The sequence below is a fragment of the Cebus imitator genome, unplaced genomic scaffold, assembly GCF_001604975.1.
Source record: "Cebus imitator isolate Cc_AM_T3 unplaced genomic scaffold, Cebus_imitator-1.0 Scaffold525, whole genome shotgun sequence".
Lineage (NCBI taxonomy): Eukaryota > Metazoa > Chordata > Mammalia > Primates > Cebidae > Cebus > Cebus imitator.
The window spans coordinates 268,305-282,174 of record NW_016107840.1 but is presented as its reverse complement, the minus strand read 5'-3'; the positions used below and the strand labels follow the sequence as shown (position 1 = coordinate 282,174).

Here is a 13,870-nt window from a genome sequence, read left to right as displayed (position 1 = left end):
AATCTACTGTCCTGGTTCTCTGCTCAGTCCCCTTTTTGAACCCGCGTATGGGCGACTTCCCGTGGCTCCAATCACCAGCCAAAAGGGTCCCCGGACCGGTGTATTTTGTACGGAGAACTGCGGCTCCCGGGCGCCGACAAAGCAGCTGCGCGGGGCAAAGCAGCGGCGCCGGCCGGCACAGCCGCGCTGGCCAAAACAGCCGCGCTGGCGACCGTGGAGCACCTCCGCCCAGGAATTTCGTAGTCTATGGGCAATAAAAACGCGGCGTCCACTCACCCTCTGCGCTTTCACTGGGAGCTGCAATCCTGAGCTGTTCCTAAACGGCCATCATGGACCCAATCCCCTGAAAGTTCTTTTCTATAAGGATGTTGAATATTGGCCCCCTCTCTCTTCTGGCTTGTAGGGTTTCTGCCAAGAGATCCGCTGTGAGCCCGATTGGCTTCCCTCTGTGGGTGACCTGACCTTTCTCTCTGTCTTCCCTTAGAATTTTTTCCTTCATTTCAACCCTGGTGAATCTGACAATTATGTTCCTTGGGGTTGCTCTTCTTGAGGAATATCTCTGTGGAGTTCTCTGTATTTCTTGGATTTGAATGTTAGACTGTCTTACTAGGCTTGGGAAGTTCTGGATAATATCCTGGAGCATGTTTTCCAGCTTGGATTCTTTCTCCGCATCATATTCAGCTACACCGATCAAGTGTAGATTAGGTCTTTTCACATAATCCCATATTTCTTGGAGGCTTTGTTCATTTCTTTTTACTCTTTTTTTCTCTTGTCTTGCCTTCTCTTTTTATTTCATTGAGTTAATCTTCAATTTCTGATATCCTTTTGTCTGCTTGATCGATTCGGCTATTAAAACTTGTGTTTGCTTCATGTAGTTCTTGTGCTGTGTTTTTCAATTCCATCAAGTCGTTTATGTTCTTCTCTAAGGTGCTTATTCTAGTTCACATTTCGTCTAATCTTTTTTCAATGTTTTTAGTTTCTTTGCATTGAGTTAGAAAATGTTCCTTTAGCTCAGAAAAGTTTGTTATTATCCACCTTCTGAAGCCTGTTTCTGTCAATTCATTGCACTCTTTCTCGGTCATGTTGTGTTCCCATAGTGTTGAGGAGTTGTGATCCCTTGAAGGAGAAGAGGTGTTCTGAATTTTGATGGTTTCATCTTTTTTGCACTGTTTTTTTTTGTTTTTTTTTTTTTTTTTCCATCTTCATGGATTTACCTGTCTGTGATCTCAGGGAGCTGCTTGATGAGGTCACTTGTCTGCCTGTTGAGGCAGACTTGGTTTCTAGGGACTCCTTCAGGTTACTAGGTAAGCTTCCTATGTTTTTTTTGTTTACACTGGGAGGTTAGACCCTCCTCTTCTGCTGACCTGGAAGCATTGCTGGGTGGTCAAGAACACTGTCCTGTTGCTTTGTAGGCTTCCTGTGTTTTTTGTTAAAACATGAAGCCTAGTCCCACCTCTTTAATGGTGGGTTGTGTCTTTCCTCCACAGGGCTGGATCATTCAGGGTTCAGCTCAGACTGAGGCACTGGCTGCATAACCTGCTAGAGTTAGTGCTTCAGCCCTCTGGGGTTTGTGGGGGAGGGTAGGGACCCACCCAGCTGTACAGTCCGTCTCCACGCTTTCAGCTCCCTCTCTCTCCAGTCACGGGGGAGGGGCCCACCCAGCTGCTCCTTCTGTCTTCCTGCTTTCAGCTCCCTCTCTCTCCAGGCATGGGGAGGGGAGAGCTCGGTCCACAAGCTCTCCCGGTTGGTTTATGGGCTTATGCGTTTGCTTAGATCTGTGCACCAATCTGGGACACTGTCCTAGATTATTATTCAACTCTGTGCTTGTAATTCCTGGCACTTGACTGGCAAAGATCCCCTGTTCTGGGTATTTCTGAGGCTTTGGGGAAGCGCTGTATCTGGACTGGAGTGCCAGAGGGGGATCTTCTGACTCACTGGTCAGATGCACTTTCTGGGTGAAGCAGCACCCCTTCCGCCTTGGTCTGCCCTGCCTGGGCTTTGCTCACTGTCCGACCAGACCCATTGAAATGCACCTGGTACCTCAGTTGGAGCTAGGAGATCTCTCAATTTCTGCACCTCTCTCACTGGGTGTTGTGCACCAGAGTTGTGTCTATTTGGCCATCTTGACTCCCTCCAGAATGTGTATATTTTACTTAGTGACTTGGATGAGTTATTTTACATATTAAGAAATTAACTCTTTTTCCTATGTATTCTGGCTACTTTTACATTTAATACTGGAGTTTAACATTTTATACAGTTAAAGCCTACATGTTTATCCTTCTCCTTTTTCTCTTCTTCTCTTCTTCCCTTTTCTCTTTCTCCTCCGCCTCCTCTTACTCCTTTCCCTTCTTTTTCAGTTTTGTGTTTAAGTTTTGTGATTAAGAGATGAGTTAAATATTCACCGTACTTTCCTGTGGTTTCATTACTCATATTAAACTCTTTAGTTCAGTTAGAATTTAGTTTATAATATGTTCTAAACTAAGTGTCTATTTTTGTAAATAATTCATTGTTCAGACACCAGCATTTATTTGTGAAACTATGTGCTACATGTTTGTTTGGAACTCATTTTTCTGTTCTATTAAATTAAGATGATTTTCTAAAGTCAAGCAATAAAATCCATTTAGCAAACGTTCAATAGCACAGCCTTTATTTCAAAGGTAAAGGGAACTAACATGTGCTGAGCTTTCTATGGTTTCAGGCCACTTTGCACAAGAGAGATTTCAGAAGTAAAGTCACTGTGACAAGCACATGACAGGCAAGTGGCAGAGTGATGTCCTAACATTGTATAAGTCCATATTACCTGCATATTCAGTAATGTCTGTGCCTCTCTGCACAGACTGAGGATCTCATAGAATTAACTCCAGCCAATTTCTATTACCTCACTTATCAGACTAACATAATAGCACTGTCTCCACATTTTTTTTTTAAAGAGTCATGCCACCCTAAAGCCAGCGAAGTTGTGGTTGAGAGGGTGGAGGATGGGGTAAGAGGGATAAATGTTGAGTGATGTTGGGGGAGAGGAAGCCCTATAAACACTACATATCTCCCATTAATCAACGCAAGCATCCTAACCCTGCACTTTTGGGAAAGCCCACTCACTAAATTGGGACATCATTAGTAGACACATAGATGATTCCCTAAGCAAAGGGTCCTCTGCAGCCTCTATTTTCTTGGCATGCATTTACTCTAGCCTGTAGACTCTTCTCTTAGTCATCATAATTCCCCTGAATTTATCCATCCCTTTTGTACTAGGAGAAATCTCACAAAGGCTCCAAGTCATCTCAGTCTAGAATTGGCCTCTGAAAACAACCCAGAGCCTCCAAGCTACCCAGAAGAACCCACTGGGAGGCCAGCCTCCTAGAGATAACAAAGCCCACAGAGACAAGCAGGTAACGACTGAACTCCAGGATCCCTGTAGACATGGCCAGAGCCGTCTCTGCCTCCAAGATCCAGAGGCTTCTTTTGGCATTTGTCCCAAAATTTCTGGGAGTAATTAATACCAAGAGAAACCTCAGTACACTAGTTAGTCAAAGTTCCAGAAAGTAGCCCTCCACGATGGCTCTATTTTGGACTGAGGAAGCGCAGGCTTCTCTTGTGCACTGTAACATTTATCTCTGCTATTTCCCATGTTAGGTCCTCTGAGTACTGCACTGTGGAAAACACAGAGGATGCTGTGTGAGTAGTCAGGATAGGAAATCTGGGATCTTCTTTTGGAAATCCCACAGTATTCCATGTTGCCATGTGTTTTAACAGTTATAACTAATTTTCAAAAAGCATTTCCTATTCATTAGGTTTAACCCCAGTAATGGACTCATGAAGTACTCGCCATAGTCAACTATTTACAGTGTGGAGGCTGAGACTGGGATACAATTTTTTGCATACAGATCCTTATGTACTTGAGCTTTAAGTTTTGTGGGATAGACTGCCCAAGTTTGATTGCTGTATCAAAATGTATGCATGTCTCTGCATCCAACAAGCACATATATATATATATATGTACACATATATGTGTGTGTGTGTGTGTATATATATATATATATATATATATAAAAAGCTCAGCATCACCAATCATTAGAGAAATGCAAATCAAAACCACAGTGAGATTCCATCTCACATCAGTCAGAATGACCATTATTAAAAAGTCAAAAAATAACAGATGCTGGCAGAATGTAGAGAATAAAGAATGTTTTTTACACTGTTGGGAATGTAAATTAGTTCAAAAGTTGTAGAAGACAGTGTGGCAATTTCTCAAAGACCTACAGGCAGAAATACCATTTGACCCAGCAATCCCATTAGTGGTTATATACCCAAAGTAATATAAATTATTCTATTATAAAGACATACGTATGCATATGTTCACTGAGCATTATTCACAATACCAAAGACATGGAATCAATCTAAATGCCCATCAATGATAGACTAGATAAAGAAAATGTGATATATATACACAAAATACCATGCAGCCATAAAAAAGAATGACATCATGTCCTTTGCAGGAACACGGATGGATGAAGCTGGAGGCCATTATCCTTAAATTAATGCAGGAACAGAAAACCAAATGCCACATGTTCTCACTTATAAGTGTGAACTAAATAACGAGAACACATGGACACATAGAGGAGAACAATGCACACTGGGGCCTACCAGAGGGCAGCAGGTGGGAGGAGGAAAAGGATCAGGAAAAATAACTAATAGGTACTAGGCTTAATACCTGAGTGATTAAATAATCTGCATAACAAACTCCTCTGATACATGCTTATCTATGTAACAAACCTGCACATTCTGCACATGAACCCTAGAACTTAAAAGTTAAAAAACAAAAGTGTTTGCATGTCTCAATGTCGCTAGGTACTACAAGTTCTGATCCACAAAGGCTGCAGCAACTCACCCACAGCAGAAGAATGAGGTCTTTTTTCCTGTATCTTTTATTTGCCCTGACTTTTGCACTTCTTTTAAGTGTGGGCCAATATCATGGATAAATGTCATTTTACTGTTATTTATTATTTTATTATTTATTATTCCCTTTTTTTTGGTTATTGACATGATTGACATGCACACTTCCTCTTATGAGAGTCATCTCTTTATGTTGTGTGTCAATTTTTCTATCGGATTATCTATTAGAAGAGATTTTTTGTATTAAGAAAACTAATCCTTTGTCTGTCAAATATGATGTAGGGGGAGTTTGATGAAAATTGTGGATAGAAGACAGGACTAACTTGCAGCTCCCACTCAGAGGGACGGAACAGCATGTGGAGACCCACTTCATGAACTTTTGCTCTAAGAACCACCACTGGAACGTACCAGGAAAACAAAGAATTCAGAGACTCTTTGAAAGAAGCAGCTTGCCACGGCAAACGCTGTGAGACTGGAACAAGACAAGGATGCTCACTTTCACCACTTCTATCCAACATTCTTTCTAGCCAGAGAAATCAAACAAGAGAAAGAAATAAAGGCATCCAAATCAGTAAAGAGGAAGTCAAACTGTCACTGTTTGCCGATAATATGATTGTATACCTAGAAAACCCTAAAAACTAATCCAGAAACCTCCAAGATCTGATCAATGAATTCAGTAAAATTTCAGGATACAAAATCAATGTACGCCAACAACAACCAAGCTGAGAATCAAACCAAGAACTCAACCCCTTTTACAATAGCTGTGAATAAAATAAAATACTTAGGAGTATACCTAACCAAGTAGGTAAGAGACCAGACCTCTATAAGAACAACTTCAATGCACTGCTGAAAGAAATTATAAACAACTCAAGCAAATGGAAACACATCCCATGCTCATAGGGGCATAGAATCAATATTATCAAAATAACTGTACTGCCAAAAGCAATCTACAAATTCAGTGGAATTCCCATCAAAATACTACTATCATTCTTCACAGAACTAGAAAAAACAATCCTAAAATTCATATGGAACCAAAAAAGAGCCCACATAGCCAAAGCAAGACTAAGTAAAAACAAAAAATCTGGAGGCATCACATTACCCAACTTCAAACTATTCTATAAGGCTATAGTCACCAAAACAGCATGGTACTGGTATAAAAATAGGCACATAGACCAATGGAACAAAATAAGAACCAAAGAATAAAGCCAAATAATTACAGCAAAATGATCTTTGACAAAGCAAACAAAAACATAAACTTGGAAGAAAGAACACCCTGTTCGAAAAATGGTGCTGGGATCATTGGCAACCCAGTTGTTGAAGAATGAAACTGGATCTTCTTCTCTCATTTTATACAAAAATCAACTCAAGATGGATCAGACTTAAATCTAAGACCTGATACCATAAAAATTCTAGAAGATTACATTGGAAAAACCCTTCTTGTTATTGGCTTAGACAAAGACTTCATGACCAAGAACCCAAAAGCAAATGCAACAAAAACAAAGATAAATAGATAATACTTAATTAAACTAAAAAGCTCCTGCAAAGTACAAGAAATAATTAGCAGAATAACCAGAAACCTACAAAGTGAGAGAAAATCTTCACAAACTATGCATTCGTTAAAGGACTAACATCTAGAACCTACAAGGAACTCAAACAAATCAGCAAGAAAAAACAAATAATCTCATCAAAAAGTGGGCTAAGAACATGAATAGACAATTCTCAACAGAAGATATACAAATGACCAACAAACATATGATAAAATGCTCAACATCACTAATTATCAGGGAAATGCAAATCAAAACTACAATGCAATACCACCTTATTCCTGCAAGAATGGCCATAATCAAAAAATAATAAATGTTGGCATGGATACAGTGAAAAGGGAACACTTTTACACTATTGTTGGGAATGTTAACTAGTGTGACCACTATGGAAAGCAGAGTAAGGATTCCTTAAAGAACTATAAGTAGATCTACCATTTGATCCAGCAATCCCACTACTGGGTATCTACCCAGAGGAAAAGAAGTCATTATACAAGAAAGACTTGCACATGCATATTTATAGCAGCAAAATTTATAATTACGAAAATATGGAATCAGCCCAAATGCCCATCAATCAATGAGTGGATAAAGGAAATATGGTACACATATATATATGTATGCTCCATGGAATACTACTCGGCCACAAAAAGGAACAAAATAATGTCATTCACAGCAACCTGGATGAAGCTGGAGACCGGTATTCTACATGAAGTAACTCAGGAATAGAAAACCAAACATCATATGTTCTCACTCATAAGTGGGAGCTAATATATAAGGACACAGAGGCATAAGATTGATACAATGGACTTTGGGGACATGGGGGAATGGGTGGAAGTGGGGTAAGGGATAAAATACATTAGGTACAGTGTGCACTGCTTGGGTGATGGGTGCACCAAAATCTCGAAATCACAACTAAAAATCTTATCTATTGAACCAAATACCGCCTGTTCCCCCCAAAATCTATTAAAATTTTTAAAAAGATATGATGTAAATATTTTCTTCCATCTATCATTTTGCACTTGACTTGTTCATATAAATGTGTATTTTGCTATGCAGAATCTTTTTTTTTTTTTTTAATAAAACTGGGAGCCACCAGGCAGCGCTGGGGACATGCGCCGTCCACCTGCCCTCCATCAGCTATGCAGGATCTTAATAACCTTTTATGTTCTTAAAATTCAGCTTTTAGTTTAGTTGTTTTAACAATTAGCTTGATAGCTTCTGAGTTTCTTCTCTTGCTTAAGAACCGTAGCACAGTTGTGCAGCTGCTAATTAAAGGAAATCACACTTTTCTCAAATCTCCAACAAAAAAATATTTCAAAATTCTTGCTTAGGCAAAGAGGAAACCAAATGTAGGATTGATCTTTGTCATTTTTAAGATAAGACCCGTCAACAAATAAAGTCACATTAAGATTTTGAAGGAGAATATCTAGATGATCAGCCCTGGACATTCTTCCTGTTAAAAACATCATTGCAGCCCAGTCATCAGGTAAGGAGAAAAGAGTAACTACTTTCACTAGCTGAAACATTTAGCTGAAGCTGCAGCCACTTGGAGGCAAAAGGTTAAGTCTTGGCTTCTGGATCAAGAGACAGGCTATAGGCAATGAGTTACTGATGGGTGTTTTTCATGTCTCAAGACCATGACTTGAACTTAACTGGGCACAGAAAAAACAAAAACAACAACAACAACAAAGTTTATTGTAATCTGGAAGACCCAGCAAAGGTAGTTGTTGAAGGGGCATTTTGAAGTTACTAAGGACATTTTTAATTTCTAGTTTCATAGAAGTGAAGCTCATGTAAAGGCCTTACTACTTCAGAAAAGCTAAGTCACTATTGTTTGCAAAATATTGTAAATCCAAGAAATTGTCTTTTAGAAAATAGCTTGGGTTAATTTTGAATAGTCAACAAATTTCCCCAGATAACACCCTAATTTTGGCTGACAAATCATGATTGAGGTAATGATTGGCCTCTTAGGACTGGGAAGCTTTTCCTTAATTTATGTATCCTTCTTAAACCACTTCAGTGAATAGATATTTAGAGTTAGTTGTAGAAGACTCTGAATCAGTGAAGTGTAGAAAGAGATCATGTACATATTGTGTAAGAGAGATCAAAATGGAAATTTTGTTTTAGACATCCTGATCTAAAAGTTGAGAGACATGAGCTAGAGCCCCAGTAATTACACATGTGTCACTCTCCGAGTAATATATTTTCCCCAGTAAAAGAAAATGAATATTGACTATCTTTAGTTACTGGGATAGTAAAGAATGCTGAATAAAAGTCTCTGTTAGCAAAGAATTTTCCGTCTTCAGGTAAGACTGAGCGAAGTATTATCAGTTGGATAGGAAATATCAGAAAGTAAAAGTATAACCACATAGCTATTATATTAGTTACTTGGAAATCTTGAGCAGAACTACCATCTCATCCATTTAGTCCTTACAGGCAAATCAGCCATATTACATAGACTAGTGAAAGGGGTGATTAGTTTTGATTTGTTTTGATTTTCAGTCATATGAGACATTGGCTCTACCAATGGCTTTTTTGCTTGCAATAGCTGTACATATCCTCAGTAATAATTCCATAATTCCTAAATTATGGAAGGCCCTTCAATTCAGCTTCTATTTTAGGAGTCTGTTGTTTTACCTGAAGGGCCATAAGTTTGTCTGGGCCTTTAGCATATCAATTGTTGTAAGTTCACTTGAAATCATTCAGATGAATATTGGAGATTCCCCCCATAACTACAATTTTCCAAGCAATTTTTAACCAAATTTCCTATTTCCGATTATAGCCCATCTATTACATAAAGACAGGACACGGCTCCTTTTACATTAGCTCTGGGTCTGCTTCAGAATATTGTTTGAAAGTCTCCTGAAGGAGAATACAAAAAATCTTCTATACATTTTTCCTTTTCTTGTTTATAACCTTAGACATTAGTTTAAATAAGAAAAGCTTCAAATGGCCTTCTATAAGTTTTGCCCTACTTTTCTTGTTCTTTCTAAGTTCTTGTTTGCTGTTATGCATGGTAGAATTTTAAAAATATTTTTCCACTTCCACTTGGTAGGTTTCAATAATTATTTTTTCTATATCTGAGAAAGATTTGTTTGTTTAGTTCTAGGATCCCTGGACAGTAAGCATCTAATAGGATTCAAATTTTCATAGCAATGTTTTGTCTTTTCTGAAGTCTTTTATTGTGGCTCTTCCCTATAGCTCTAATGTGGCTCAATTTATATACCTTCCACTGCTTTATCTTCTTCCATTTTTATCTCCTTCAAAATTGTTGAAGATAATCTGCCTTTTGCAATTTCATATATAGTAGAATCGATTTTTCTGTATCTGTAATAAATTTTGATATTTATTGAAATTGAGTAAAATTTTAAATCAATCAGGGAGAAATTGATACCTTTACAATATTGAGTATATAGTCTAGGGACACAGTATTATTTAGGTCTTTGATTTTGTTTCTCATTAATTTGTGTTTTTCAGCACATCATACTTATACATGTTTTGTTATATTTATACCTGGATATTTACATTATTTGAGTTGTTTTAAATATTGTTTTAAAATTTCTGTTTCTATTTACATTACGAGTGTATAGAAATATGTTTGATATTTGTGTGTTCACTTTGTATCTTGCAACTTACTGAACTCACTTATTAGATCTAAGAAGGCTTCTATATTTTCTTGGGTTTTTCTATGAAGATAATCATATCATCTGTTGGTTGGTACAGTCTTGTTTCTCCCTTTACAGTCTGTGTGTCTTTTTTTTTTTTTTTTTATTGCATTAGTTCAATATCTGTCAATATTTAGAATCTACCTATATGTTGATCAATCTTTTGATCCATCTTTTTTTTTTTTTTTTTTTTTTTTTTTTTTTTAATCTTACCTTATTAAACTGGCTAGGACTTGTAGTATGGTGTTAAATTCGGATGGTAGAAGTGGACATTTTTAATTTGCTACTGACTTTTAGGTGAGAAGCATTCAACCCTTCACCATTTAAGGATATCATGACTTTTCTTTTTCTTTGTAAATTGAAAGAAGAGGAAGAATATTTCTGGGAAATTTTCACCATGAATAAATATTAAATTTTGTTATATGTCTGTTCTGCATCAATTGGTATTGTGAAGTGCTTTTTCTTTTGCTTAGTAATATTATGCATTATATTTACTGGATTTTAAAAATTGAACCATCCTTGAGTTCCTTGGATAAACCGCATAGGTAGTGTTTTATTATTCTTTTAATATATTTTTCTGGATTGAATTTGCTAATATTTTGCTGAGTTTTTTTACATCTATGTCTACGAAGGATATTTATGTGTAGTTATTTTTTTCATGATTTTTTTTTTTTTTGGTCTGGCTTGGTATCAGGGTGATATTGGACTCACATAGTGAGTAAGAAATTGTCTCTTCTATTTTCTGGAATAGGTTTATAAAATTAGTTTTATTTCTCCTTTGAATTTTTGGTAGACTTACCATTAAAACCATCTGGACCTAGAAATCGCTTTATTAGTAGTTCTTTAAACAATATTTTTATTTTAGAATAGTTTTAGGTTACAGAAATATTTATGAAAATAATATAGATAATTTCCACACACGTTATACCCAGTTTCCCTATTAATATCTTACATTATCATGACATATTCATTACAATTAATAAACCGATATTAATACATTATTTTTAAAGAAAGCCCACACTTTATCTAGGTTGTTTTTAGTTTTTGCCTAATGTTCTGTCCTAGGAGCTCATCTTGGATATCACATTATATTTAGTCATAATGTCTTTTTAGGATTTTCCTGACAATGACAGACTATTTTTTTTCTTTGGATGTTTCATTGAAAACTTTACTTGAAAAAATAAAATTCCAAATATTCAGGTGAGACACAAATCCACTGTTCTTGCTTTGAGGCCGATGAATTAACGTGAGACAGTCGCACTGAGAGTTTGAGTTCCCGAGGTAACCGTCTGTTACCTCGGGAACCCCAGTAACTTGGGACTTGGGTCCCAAAGCCACGACGGTAGCTTTTGTCTTGCTGGGAAGCTGGCTGAGGGCCTGCGAGGGCTGGAGGACCAGCTTTCCCTGGCAGGGCTCAGGGCCTCTCCCAGAGAAAAGAAGTTTTGAAGTGAAAAGGCAACAAGGGGCCAGTAGGCTCCCCAGGATGTAGTCCTTTGGAGGTAGATTTGCTCCCCACCATGCATGCAGGGCTAAGACCCCCAGCTGAGCCAACGAACGTCATGCCCTTGGAAGGGCTGCCGCTTGCTCAGGCCATGAGCCAGGATGCACGGTGGACGATTCTCCAAATTAAAAAAACCCGAGGGTTTGTCTACACTGCTTACCTGCTCGGGCTGTGAGTGGGAAGATGGTGGCCTGCCTAGGGCTTCTGTGCTGGGCTCGGGAAGAGTCACTCATTGCAGAGGGCCAGCAAGTGAACCAGGGCCACCTCTGTCCCCAGCCTGTGGGAAGAGTGGGACCCTAACCCTGAGAAGGGCAAGAACGAGCAAGGTTGACCGTGTCACAGGAGTCCTCTGAGGGTGATGGGTTTTCAGTCATCAGCCACAATGGAGAGGGCCCAGAGCTCACTGAGTTTGGCCTCGTTCTCCCATTCCCGCTGCTCGTCCGAGTGGCCTGGCTGGTCAAGCTGCTGGGTCAGGTCTCCAAAGATCTTGTGCATTTCCGAGCAACACCACCTGCGCTCGGATGAGGGACTCGAAGCTGGGCTGGAAGTAGTCGAGGCGGCTGCCATAGAAGCGCAGCATCTCCTCCAGCAGCTGCCTGTTCTTGGCTTCAAAGTTCTCCCGCACGGGCCGCAGCTCCTCTGGCGCCTGGTGGAGCTTGGCCAGCACTGGCCCGGTCTTCTCTTTTTCCTCGAACTTCTCCACCTCGGCCTGCAGCCTCCTGTAGTCCTGCAAGGCCTGTTCCCGCCGCTTCACGGCCATGTTGAGGCTCGGGAAGACGCTGCCGAACTCTTTTAAGGGCTCGATCACAGTCTTCGGGATTTGGTTCACCTTTTCCTGGTTGAAGGCATCCATCCGCTTCATGGTGGTGTTCAGGGCAGTCACCATGTTCAGAAGGTCCTGGTCTTGCTCACAGACGGGATTGGAGAGTAAATCCAAGGATATCTTCACAGCAGATTTTGACATGGCTTGCTGGGGAGCTCAGGAGATTCCACACTCAGGAAAGGCATCCTTCCATTCCCCTCAATTGTCCGGATCAGTGGTGCTCACAGTGTGGGTCTCTAGCGTCACCCAGGTCGGCGTCGGTGCTCTTCATCATGTCTTTCTGCAGCCTCTGGGTCTGCTCTTCCAGCTGCTGCAGTTTTCCATATTCCCTTTCAAAGTTTCTCTCCACCGTTTTGGGCACAATCTGTTTCTTGAGCTGCCCAATCTTAAAAGGAATGCAGCTTCTGGTCCCGGACCTGGGCCAGCCGCCAGCGTCCTCAGCCACAACTCGTTCCTCTGGGATCACTTCCGGATTCCCATGACAGACTATTTCTGATGACTTTGAAAGTTTAAAGAAGCACTGGAAAGGTACTTTGCCACTCAATTGGGATTTGTCTGATTATTTTCTTATTATTAGATCAGGATTATAGAGTTTTGAAAGGAAAACAGGATATATCAAAGATATATACTGTCATTATTAGGGTAAATATTATATATCATTGTTGATGTGGCCTTTATCACCTGGCTGATAGGATTTGACAGGGCTTTCTACTGCAAAGGTACTCTCCCCAACTCCCTGCTATACTCTGAAGGAAAGTCACAATGCATAGCCCACACTTAAAGAGTAGGGAATTACTTTCTTGAAGGTGGAGTAACTACTTAAATTATTTGGAATTCCATATCAAAGATTTGTTTGTTCTTTTCTGATATGGCTCCGATGAGTGAAGGAACACCAGGGCTCTTGTCTGTAGTTGAATTGGATAAAATGACACAGACACACGTGGAGTGGTTTTAAGGAGCGGAGAATTTAATAGGCGAGTAAGAAGGAGGAAGCTCCCCGATACGGAGACAGAGGGAAGAGGGGCCTCCAAGAGAGGAAACCGCATGTACAGTGGAAAAGTGGCTGCATATGAGTAGGCTGGAGGAGGTGGTGGCTGATTTGCATAGGGCTCAGGGGATTGGTTTGACCAGACGTATCACTCATGCAGCCCACCAAAAAAAAAAAAAACTGGCCTTCTCACCCTAGCTTTTTAATATGCAAATACAGGGCGCATGATGTTCTACACACTTGGGGATTTGTGGGGGCGGCCATGTTGCCAGGCACACGTTGGGGCAAGGGCCAGAAGAAGAGGCCAGAAATCACCATGTTTGGGTGGATCCAGTTTTTAATGGCCTGTATTTGCATATCAAAGGTTGCTGGCCTGAATTTAAGAGGCGGGGCTTTCCTGCTACACAAGAAACGTTTCTGGACCTACTTTAAAAAAATGAAAACTTCCCAAGGACTCCT

The 13,870-nt window shown here is 39.7% G+C and overlaps 1 pseudogene across 1 annotated transcript; it reads right to left on the bottom strand.

Annotated features, from left to right (window-relative positions):
- Window positions 1-11,846: 11,846 nt before the first annotated feature.
- On the bottom strand, window positions 11,847-12,885 carry LOC108293229 (annotated as a pseudogene). The gene is made up of 2 exons (XR_005197697.1): window positions 12,670-12,885; window positions 11,847-12,566 (listed from the first exon to the last, which is right to left on the bottom strand). The product of XR_005197697.1 is annotated as a bridging integrator 3-like (transcript).
- Window positions 12,886-13,870: the final 985 nt, after the last annotated feature.